We start from the raw sequence: 12,385 nt of genomic DNA, 5'->3' as shown, positions 1-12,385 counted from the left end.
GGTTCAATTGTGGATATATGCCAGATTCTCACATATGTCCCCATAGAAGGTGCCCCCACCAGAGGGTGTTTATGGTCCACCACCACCACCACCACCACCACCACCACCAATTCCTCTTGCCATGAAGTAAGTATACATAGTATACATTGCATAATATTGTGCTATCATTAGATATATTATGCCACAATCGTTTTATCGTTCTAGTTTTTCGTAAACGACTCATGGCCATGCTATGTTACGTGTTTTTAGATGGGCAGGGGCTAAGTGTACAAAGAACACTCACACATGTGCTTTATGCATATAGCAATCAAATTGCCACGACATGGCCCGACCAAGTATAATACTTGTTTTTATATAACATTTATATCAATTTATGTCTTTGAAATTACACCCATTATAATCAAAATCATAAAAAAGTATTTCATTACCCACTATTGTACTAGTTATGCAAATTATTAGAAAATTTCTTAACATGGTTGCTTTTGTTGGTGGCTATTGTAGGTTAAGTGGGAGCAATATGTGGATGAATTGAGTTGCCTTCCTCCTAATTTTTGCATCAAGGGAAGTAATGTGTGGAGGTCGAAAGTTCCACTTATATTTTTTTGGCTTGTAGAGTTTCACCTACCAGATCGTGTCCTCCAACAATTTGGGCTAAACCAGGAACAACCTGAAGATGTTGATACTAATCGCAAATTGCATAAAATAGATGCGAGGGGCAAAGTAGAAAAAAATTGGAGGGTGAAACATGCAGTCCATATTCAGAAATGGAATGATTGTTCTGAGTACGTCTGTCATGCATAGAGGATAGAGGAGGTGATGTCACGTCATCATCCATATATGATGTGGTATCGTAGGATCACTCGACTGTATATCGACCGCGATAATGCTAAAATGGAAATTTTGGTAATGTACACAAATTTATTTTATTTTGCAAGTTGTGTTTGATGTCATGTTTGTGTCCTACGTAATAATGCCCGTGATTTAATGACAGATTGCCAACCAACTGGCTGTCCTTAGCTGGTTCAATGAGGACTTTGAAGAATACAAGTTCATCAAGAAAGCCCTTAAGGATGTGGATCGCATAGATGTGCCAGCCAATGATGAAGCAGCAAGCCACACTGAAACACCAGATGTAAGGCCCATATGAGCTTAGCTGCTCTAGTGCATACATGTCGTCAATGTGCCCCCAATCCTTATCTTGCCATTGAGACCCCTGATCCACCCTTGTCCACCCTTTATGACACAACCGGGCCCCTCATGCCACCCATCTCTCCCATTGACACCGAATCTCTCTTGTGGTTCACCCATGCTGAATTTGAGTCCTCCCCACACACACCACCATTGACCATAACTCGCCCATGGCCCCGTCCTATAGCTCCCCCCTAGATAGTTATACCCACCCCCTTCCTTCAAACACCCCAAGTTGAGAAAATGTCTACTAGTCCGTGTCATACACAATTGCCTCCTACCTCCTTCTTTCCCTTGATATATGTTGCACAAGCAACGCAACCACATGATGGACACGTTGAGCAGGAGCAACGTGATCAAGTTGAGCAGCCACACGATGCAAACGATCACGCTCCACCTAAACGGAAATTGACTCGCACCATCCAACGAAAGAGATGCGGCATAGGTTCCCACCTGGTATTCCAAGTGCTTTATTGTTATTTTAATTTCATCTATTTTTCGTAGTTTTATGTGCTTGAATTTGTTTGTTTGTATAAGCTTACAAATAGTTTTATGAGCAGGTTACAGCTCCAAATGAGTTATTAGAGCAGGTTGCAGCTCCAATTGATAGAAACGCTCACCCTACAACCAAACAGTACACTAGATGCGACCAGAAAAGAAGTAAACAAGGGGAGGGTGCAGCCTAAAGAAGATATTTTTTGAAAAGGTGTGGTTTTTGCCTTTTCCTTGATTTGGTAAAGTTGAGTTGGTAAATTGATCAACTTATTAGAAATGGTGGCCTTAGTAATTGAAAAATGTTGAGTGGCTGTGTTTGTGTTTCTATGAATCAAATAACAATGACTGTCTATATTTATGGCTTGTTTCAGGAGGATAAGTTGCCCTATTCTTTCTATATATCAGATAAGGAGCTTGTTGTACCTCTTGGCACTTACTTAGAGAAAAAAAAAGGTTAGTCAAATGAGATTGGCAGTAGAAGTGTCATGCTTTAGCTGTTGCAATAGGATTTTAGTCATTGCTCTTGTTTTTTGAATGAGGCGTTTTAAGGCTGAATTATGAGGCTTTGCTATTGTTTTTTTATTTGTTAATTTTGATTTAAGGGCCTGCGGGTGTTGCTGAAGAAGTTTGTTGATGTGTAACTTGCTGGAAAGGCTTTTTTTTTTTTGGATAGATAACTTGCTGGAAAGGTTGACTAGGAAGATGAAGGAATGGTTTCATTTGGAATGCGGCTTCTTTCCAGGGGTGCAGTCTGAGGAATACGGAGTACATTTTTGGGGCTGTTGTTTTTACAGGACACTAAACAAAGGTTTGATATCATGAACTGCACTGCTATATACTCAAAACCTATTTTCCTCTCTTTGGCTAACCCCCATGCTTGGAAACATGGAGAAACATGAAAAATGGAAAATCTTAAAATAGGACATGGGTAGACATGATTATGAGTTCATGTGTATATTACTTGTGATGTGTGTGTCATATGCATGTGATCTGAATGCTCATCTTATGTAATTTCTAAGATATTCAACAAGAAAAAAAATGTTTGTGGAAAATGTGAAGCTCAAAGTGGAGGATATTAGTTTCATAAAATGTTGACCTGATTGATTTGAAATGATAGTTTCAGTTTTTAAAATGCTCGTTTTTTTAATTTCTATCTGATATTACAATTTTTAGCTGTCGTGTTTACTTTATCTGTCTTGTTCTATGTTTCTCAGGATCGTAGTTTTAAAACCCTAGGTTCGTTAATTTGCAAAGCCAAGCAACTGCTTAGTGCTTATGCTAGATTGGCTGAATCAGAAGCCATAAGGACTGCTTCTGTGAAGAGTAATGCTGAATCTGGTCTCTTCACTATCCTCCCAATTCAAGCACAATAAAATGAGCAGTCTGGACTGGAAATTCCCTTGCCATATTAAATAAGAAATTAAGACACTTCAGGAAGATTACTTCTATATTTTTATTTTTAATCGTGTCTTTGCAAACAAACACATAAAATTGGGATGGGGGAAGTTTTATAATTGCTTCTTTTTTGAACTTTAACTAAAAAGTCATAGGAAAATTTATAACAAGGGTCAATATACTCCATCGCACATTGCTTTTTGTTCAACCTATTGCTCTCTTCTTCCATTATGATCCACTTGTTAGTTTTGTATCCAAAAATAGTGACATTTGCAGTTTGGTTTTCTAATGAGATGTCCAGCAACCTTTCTGTAATTGTGGCAGTATCTGCCAGTTGGACTCATTGTCCAAACCATAAACTATTGCAACTCAATCCTATATCCTGGAGCTGAAATTCTATATATGAGTAAATGACAAGACTTGGCTTATGCTACTTATAATTCTATAACCAGAATTATTTGAGTTTCTCCTACCTGTTGCTAAGCAAAGCAAAGGCTATTTACTCTTTTGCCATGGTTAATTAATTTCAAAGTTTGGTGTTGAAAGGGATCATGAATGGACAAATCCAAATTTTATGCCACTAAGTCTGGACTTGTCCTTTTGCCTTTATTTAATCAGTCATCTTATATTCTTTTGGTTAAAATTTTATCAGTTTAATGCTAGTGGACAGTTTTGTGAGGTAGCTGAAATGGTTGGACCAAAATGACTTTGAAAAGAACGCAAATTACTGGCAGCAAGATAGATGGGGTGGGCAGTTAATTACTGGCAGCAAGGTAGACTTTGAAAAGAATGCAAATTACTCACAAGATAGATAGGTGCACCTATGTCTCAATTTAAATTAAATTATAGTCTTCTTGTTTCCTTTCTGCAGGATAAGGAAATTCAAGAATTGACTGCTGAGTTGGAGAATGCAAGCCAGCAATGTGAAGCACATCGAGAATTGAATAGAAAGATGTCCTGGATATGTATTGGACCTTCAACCTAGTAAATCCTTTTGGGATTTTTCTTTTTTTAAAAAAAAATTTGTTGATGTACTTGAATAGAATTGATTAGCTATGCTTAATGGGATATTAATAAAGTGTGAAGGCCTCATAGTTCAGGATTTAAAACCCCCATCCCCATGACAGTGTATTGAATTATCAAAAAAATAATGAAATATTTCTTTGATAATTTAGTAATTTGTAAGGACATCATGATGTTTCTTGAGTCTTGAATAAGAAATTCAAGTGGTTTCATAATGGAGTATCCTTATCATGATGTTTCTTAGCACCTCTCAAATACCTGCTAGCAAGCCCTCAATGACAGAAGTGGTGCAAATACTGCAAGTCATTAAGACCCCAATACTGTATTGAGAATCTTACTTAGTTGCTTCAAAATTTGCAATATGTTCCTTATTGAATTTTTAGTTTAACCCCACTGTTGAAAACCGATTAGCTGGTATGAAGATCACAATTTCAAAGATTATACTTTTATCTTCATCTGGATGTCATAGGCCTGTATATAGCATTATTTTTTAACTATGTGGGGACAGTGGATGCTAAATGAGCTATATAATGTAGCACGCTTATGCAAGCAAGGTGTAGTTAGATACCTACAATAAGAATACCGAAAGAACCCAAATTATGCACATAAATAGTACATGTTAATGAACTCTGGGGTAACTTCATATCCAAAAGGCAGAACCTTTAACAAAAATTCATCTAGACCACCTTCAATAACATTGGATGTCCAAATTAATCAAGTTTACAAGAAAAATGTAAATTCAGCAAGTTACCAACACTTTGACATGGAGATAAAATAAACTAAGGATGCAAGGAATAAATTATGCCAAAAAGTTCAAAGGAACTGCAAAATACAAAAAGATGGTCCCTCCTTTGTCCTCTACATTCAATATCCAATATTCTTCCAGATGTTCACATGCGTTGTCCAATGCTTGCCTACAAAAATTATGAAAACACATATACAGCATAAATATGGCATCATTTAGTTTAACTAAATATTCTTTTGCACATTTTCTAATTACAGGAGCAATGAAAAAAATATAAGGAAGAGAGGGAGTGAGAATAACGGGATTATAATACCTTTCTCTTGCATAAGGTAGCTCCAAAATAATAGGTACAACCTTACCCACTATAACATTTGCATTTGTCTCCAGAATAATACTGTGGAAAGCAGAAAGTTAGATTTAAGTGGGTAGATAGAATATCATGAAAGCTCATGAACTTCCAATTGTGGAAAAAAGAATGAAGTAGCCAAAATATCATGGAAGCTCATGAACTCCGAACAGAGGCCCAAGATATGTTAAGAGCTAAATATACCAGCCAAATACTTTACCTAGGATAATTGAATGCATGCTTTGCTTACCTAGTTAGGAACATGACTGCTTGTTGATGCGCGAATCACATTTGGACATCTTCTGTGGTTATGACCCTCTTCATGACACACTCCACATTTCGGCTTTGGTTGACTCTCCCTCCAATCCATCTCAGTCCTTATTCTTGTTGTCATAAGTCGATCTTTGTCTCGCAACATATTGGGGTCAGGGTACAACTTTGGGCCAGCAACCTCCGGCCATAGTGACTTATCCTTGGGCACACAAAAATAATGTGAATAAGTGGCAAGTCATTCTTGTAAACTATAACAAGGGTCAATATACTCCGTTGCATTGATACGTTCCCTGATACAAACTGCAAATACATGTGAACAAGGGATCTTATAGATTTCCCATTTGCCACAAGTACACGTGTTATCCTGTAACCTTACTTCATGACTATGGTCTCCCCCTTCAAAGCTGTGTGGATTATAGGTTGTGCAAACTTCAAATACACCATTTTACTAGTGAAATGGCCTCACATAATATTTTTTCCCCTTTTTGTAATTTGCTTCATAGATCTCCATGGCATAACTGCTGAACTCTTGACCACATGCAATATCACCCAATATTTTAGTACGTTGATTATTGAAATAGGCGACAAGTTTGCACCAAATGTAGTCAACAAATGTAGATATTGGTAGTCCACATGCACCTTTTAAAACTCCATTGAAACACTTCGACATATTGGTAATCATTGCCCCATAATGGCATCCACGATCATGTGACATTGTCCACGTCTCCAAACCCTTCTTCACCAGATATGAGTACGGCTTCTTTTTCTTTGTAATAGGATCCTTACTGAATTTGAGTTCAGCTTTCTTAAGGCAAACCAATATTTTATCAAGTTTGTGGGCTTAAGTAGTGTATCCTGCTTTCAAGGCCAGATACTTTAAGAATGGGTCCTTAAATTGAGTGTTGAAGTTACTAGCAACATGTCTAATGCAATATCGATGATATACCGGTACATAATCATGGGGCCACTGTGCAATGGAAGATATGATAGCTCTATGTCGGTTAGATATTAAACAAATGATGGAATCGGGGTACCACATGTTGTATCGCTGTCCGCAGGTAGGATATAAACCATCCCCAACTAGCCCCCATCTCATCATCTACAACCGCAAAGGCAAGCAAAAAAATCTCATTGTTGGCATTAGTAGCCATTGCAATCAACAACTTTCCTTTATATTTTCTATAAAGATGAGTTCCATCAATACTAATTACTGGCCTATAATGTGCGAATCCAACAATGGAAGGAACGAAAGCCCAAAACACATACTTGAATATAATAGTACCTAGTGTGTCCTCGTTGATCAACCGATAAGACACTTGTGTACCCGGATTACTGTCCTTATATGCCAACGACAACTTCTGCAACTTTTGGTACGACTCTTCCCAATTCCCATGTATGTTTGCAATGACCTTTTGTTTCGCATCCCATATCTTGTAGTATGATATTTCGTGCTGAAACCTTTCCTTCAAAGATCCTTTATTTTGCAAGTGTGATCTTCAAGTACATATTTATGAAGTTCTTGAGCAAGAAAATTCGAATCCATCATTCTACCATCTTTGTTCACCCCAACTGATGGACAAGTGTGAGGACCGTTGTATACTGTGATGGCCTATAGTCCATTAAGTTTCCATTGCGAGAATGCTTGGACTTTCTATGCACATGACTTGTTCACACACTTCACACACAATCTTTGCTAGTTGGACCACTCGGTTGTATAACTCTTGTTGTTGTCCATAGAATACACTATTAATGCCTACTTCACTGCCTCTTTATTAGGGAAAATCAACCATTTGCTAAAATTCATTCCCCGCACCCAACTTGATGAAAATGGTATCTCAAAATTTGAAGGATCAACTATATTATCCCAAGTGTTTGCATGGAATGACGGGACATGAGCCTCATAGGTATGGACTGTATTCGTAACATGTCGCGCACCTATATGATCGCCTATATCATCATGACACTCCATACATCATCATCATGATCACCCACAACATCATTATGAACATTGTCAACATTTTGATAGTGATCAACGTATTTGTGGAAGTCAGCTCTCCCAATCATCTCTTCATACACATCTCTACCATGATCAACATCGCCTTCGCCTTCCCCCCTAGAGATTGAATACATTATTGTTGATAACTAGATCTGAAAACCTTCATTGGAGTTGGTGTCTCGTGACATGGTAGTGTATAACCCCCAATTATGGTGCATGGGGTAAGAGTCAGATGAACATTCGCATGTAATGATTGTAATTCTTCCCTTCCACCACCCTCCACAATTGTTTGTTGCACATATTCACCACCAACTTCTATACGAGGCTCCATACTTATATACAACTTAGTAGCTTTTAATTGGGGCGTAGAGTTTATCCTATTAAATATAATCTAAACATGCTTGTCTCCTTTTATTTCAATAAGTGTGAAGACAATGCGGTCACTGAAAACTGTATGAGGAGCACGATATATAATTTTATGTCATGAAACCGATGGTCCAAATCTAGCTCTTTCATAATTTTCTTTTTCAACTTCTTTAAATTGATCTCCCGCCTTTTTTTAGCTGAATAATCTCTAACCTTTAATCAGACCCTTCATATGTCACTCCATGAATCACATCACTGTGGGGCTCCCCACCATAATATATATAAATCAATTGAACTCATTACAAGCCTATTCAAAGTCAAATGAGTTTACTCAAAGTTAGTGACAATATAACACTTTTATCCGATATGAACTATAAAATATTCTCTCCAAGCAAATATAAAGATAACATTGTATGGTCTACCGAACAATTATAAAAAATTGAAATTTTACTATCTCCATGTAAATATAAAATATAAAATATAACATTGTATGGTCTGCCAAGTAAAAATAACATTGTTTGGTCCACCAAATATAACATTGGAGATAATATTTTTGAAATTTCCAAGCAAATTTTTATTAAAGATAATATTGTATGATTAACCAAGCACATATAAAATACTGTCTCCAAGCAAATACAAATATTTGAATTTTAATTCTCAAGCAAAATTTTTATATGGTCACTAACCTTTAAAAATTAAAAACCGTTACACCTTACAAATAACAACACATTGCAAATGTTAGGATATATGTGATTCAATTGTTAGGAATATATGTTACTATTTTATATAATTGGCTAATCTTTTGACAAAACGTATTTTACTTGTATTTGGGTAGATCTAGGATGTGTTTAATATTTCAAGAAACATGTTGTTCAAGTTTAGTATTAAAGCCATGAAGATTGGACCAAGAAACAAGTGAAGAAAAACTGTTCACTAAAGCTGGACAAATAGCTCGACACCTGCGAATAGATAGCTCAACAGCTGCTTATCTATCGAGGTTTAATGAGGCTCGACAGATACTATTTATTGAGGTATCTATCAAGGTTATCGAAATTCAGATTTTCAGGTATTATTTTCGGCCTATGCTTATGTATTTATGTAGGGTTTCTTTTCTCACAACCCTAGACATAGATAAGACTTATTTTAGAGGCCATCACATAAGAGAATACAAGGAGAACACATGCAAAAAGTGACCGATGCCTTATTCTCTTTGAAAGAAGTTACTGCGTCTTTGCGCCTTAGGGTTTTGTAACCAAGTGCTTCTTGATCTTCATTGTTGATGAAGTGAAGAATTTTGCAGCCAACATCTTCTTCAAGTTGGTGTGTTATTCATGTACTAGGAGCCGTGCATCTTTAGTTAGTCACATACTGGGATCCGTGCAAAAAGGGTGGCATTCATATATTGAATAGTTTAGAGGTTCTGAAGCGGTAGAAGGTTTTTTTAATAAGTTCATCTACGGGGATTGTAGAGTCTAGGGACAAAGGTTTTGTATTAGATCTGAAATTTCTCTTTACTATAGTGGATTACTTTTCGGGAAGGGTTCCTCCCAGGTTTTTTACTGTGAAATTAGTTTGTTTCATTGGTTTTTCTAGGTCATCATATCTTATCTTATTTATTTTTTTCGCTGCATGATTTTGACATGATATTGGTGTTTATTTGTTTTAACAAGTTTTATTCATAATAAATCTAATTAACAACTTGGGTTTAAAACTTGTTAATTCTATCAAGCAGGGTCTAAATTTCTCAACAGCAAAATAATAACAACATGTTACTCATACACATCACAAATAACAACCCATTTCATAGAAAAACTCATTACACATTGCAAAGAACAACCCATTACAAAGAACAAATAACAACCAATTACAAATACATTAAAAAAAAAAAAAAAAAAAAAACACATTACAAAGAACTAATTACTCATAAACACTACAAAAGTGGTATGTGTGTATATATATCTACCAAATGAAAACTTAATTAACTAGGTCTAACAAAAAAAAATTGAAAAAGGTTTAGATATTTTCCTACAAATTGAAGAAAAATAAAGCTTTTAATTTTGTAGAGATCAATGAAAGTTTGCTTTGAAGTAAAAAAAGAGAGTTTGGGAGTGGGAGAGAATGAAAGTTGCATTTGAAGTGAAAAAATAGCGTGGAAGAGAGCTGAGAAAGTTGTGGTCTATGTGTATTTGTGATATATTTGTGAGTTATGGAAAGCTGAGATAGTTGGGGTGGTTGGAGAATTTTAATTGGAAATCGAGTTAAGCAAACTCAAGTTCCATTTAAAAAAAATAAAAATTTTACCTCCCAAGAACTCGAGTTTGCTAGACTCGAGTTCCAAGCGGGTAAAAAACATTTATCCATCAGGAACTTAAGTTTACTAAACTCGAGTTCCAAGCGGGTATTTACCATATTGGAACTCGAGTTCCACTTATATATATATATATATATATATATATATATAAATCCACGTCAAACGACCTACACCAGGAGGAAATCGAGTTTGGGTTGGAACTCGAGTTTAGCAAACTCGAGTTCCAAAAACAGTTCAACTTACTAAATACTTTCAGCCACATGCTATTCATCTAATATTTTTCTAAAAATGTGTTGTTCAGCAAATTTTGCCTAATTCTAAAGGACAAATAAAAGATGTAAAATTGGGAGGATGACCCAAAGGTTATGGCATACCCTAAGACCTTGGGATGGAAAAAAAAGAAGAAGAAGTATCTCACATATAAGAGGGTTGAACCAAAGTTCAAAGGTATGTCTTAACTTGAAAGGTTCATAGGGCCATAGCCCATTTGCTATCATAATTCCAAATCAAGGCTTTTTTGAAAACGAAAGTCTTGGGCCTAAGGTAACAAATATGCAATGGACCTAGTTTTGGGCCTAAGGTAACAAATGAATCTCTCTAGTTTTGGGCCTCCATGTTGCATGTAATGGTTGAAATGATGTGAGATTCATGGACCTTGAGAGGAATGCCATAATGTATCATAACTAGAAGGCTAATTCAAAAGAAGAAATGAATGAAATAAATTAAAATGAAGAGCCCAAAGGTGATGAATATATTGTTGGCCTATGTTTGAGACAAGGGGTTGAAAATCTATAGACACAATCTAATGAAAGACTATGAGGGTAAGATGAGAGCATTTTGTAAATGGAGCAAGCCCTATAAAACAAAGGGCAAGGCTCATGAGAGAAAAGAGAGTGACTTTGGAATTGGGCCTTCATTAAAATAGACTTAAAGACTTTTTTAAGAACATTTGAAATGAAAGAAGCTTTTAGAACATGTACTCATCTTCAAGAGGTCTCTTGTATATTTTTTCCACGTGCCATGATGTCTGGCTACACAACCCAAGAGAAGGTTGACCATGTTATGATTGAAGGAGTGGTTCGCTTGCTTTTCCTGGTGTTGAAGGATGTTCCAGGGCCATGGACCTTCACAAGAGTTGACGACTTTTCTAAAGTGGGGAGTGTTGGATCTTAGGAAGATCAAGACTGGTTAGGGATAGAACGCCTAATCTAGTACACTCCAGCTCGCATCTTGATTGAACTAGATCCTACTTCACCCCCCAATGAAGGGCGATACTTTATCTTGCTTGAAAATGATGAAAAGGAAGAGGAAGAAGATGAAGAGATTGGCCATATGGAGCATTGGACTGATAGTGAGAATGACTGGTCCGTTGGAGGAGAAGATTACACATTTTCCGATCAAAAGAATGTCCCGTGGGATTTAACTGAAGCAATTTGTGTATAGAGCCCTTGGGAAGAGGAAGATTGGTCCATGAAGTTGAAGAATTTATTTGAGGAAGGGAGCAAGGGAGACACTAGCAACATCTAAGGGGAAGAAGAACGTAATAAAAAGTCAAGTCATCCTTCTACATTCATCATGCCTATTGATGGGCACCTTAGCATTTGGACTTGGGTCGGTTTTTCTAAAGTCATAGGGAAAATGTATTGCAATGCAAGTTCTAAGTACTTTTCAACACTTTTTATAAGATGAATTTTGATTTGGCTCATTTTAATGTGTCCCACAATATTGAAATTCTGCGTTAAATGATTCCAATGAATTTAAAAATGAAATTAATAAACAACTAGAAAAGAAAATTGAACCTATGGAACCAACACTTGAAACTCTTAATTTGGGCAACGATGAGAATCCACGCTTAATTAAAATTGGCTCCACTTTAATTGAACAAGAAAAGAAAGATCTCAAAGAACTCCTCATTGAATTCTGAGAAATATTTGCATGGTCCTATTAAGATATGATAGGCATTGATCTAGAAATAGCACAACACCATATTGATACTCACTCTCACATAATGCCTATCAAGCAAAAGTTGAGGCGCATGAGAACCGAATGGCTCCTTAAGATCAAAGAAGAGGTTACTAAGCGACTGAAGGTAGGGTTCATCAAACTCATGCACCAAGCCGAACGGATAGCCAATGTCGTGCCCGTACCCAAGAAGGATGGGAACATAAGAATGTGTGTGGACTTTAGAGACCTAAACAAGGCTTGTCCCAATGATGATTTCCCTTTACCCCATGTAGATGTCTTAGT

At 36.5% G+C, this 12,385-nt stretch overlaps 1 long non-coding RNA gene across 4 annotated transcripts; it reads left to right on the top strand.

Annotated features, from left to right (window-relative positions):
* The first annotated feature begins 86 nt into the window (after positions 1–86).
* On the top strand, positions 87–4,212 carry LOC115988172. 4 transcript variants are annotated; one of them, XR_004091360.1, is made up of 8 exons: positions 87–126; positions 502–903; positions 992–1,644; positions 1,749–1,894; positions 2,055–2,136; positions 2,357–2,491; positions 3,731–3,851; positions 3,950–4,212. It is a non-coding gene; the product is annotated as an uncharacterized LOC115988172 (long non-coding RNA). The 4 variants fall into 4 exon arrangements; XR_004091362.1 differs by lacking the exon at positions 87–126 and adding an exon at positions 250–335 and having other exon boundaries at positions 3,749–3,851; XR_004091361.1 differs by lacking the exon at positions 87–126 and adding an exon at positions 250–335 and having other exon boundaries at positions 3,742–3,851.
* The last annotated feature ends 8,173 nt before the right edge of the window (positions 4,213–12,385 follow it).

Source organism: Quercus lobata, chromosome 4, assembly GCF_001633185.2.
Source record: "Quercus lobata isolate SW786 chromosome 4, ValleyOak3.0 Primary Assembly, whole genome shotgun sequence".
Taxonomy (NCBI): domain Eukaryota; kingdom Viridiplantae; phylum Streptophyta; class Magnoliopsida; order Fagales; family Fagaceae; genus Quercus; species Quercus lobata.
The sequence above is the reverse complement of the archived record's forward strand: the minus strand, read 5'-3'. Positions and strand labels throughout refer to the sequence as shown.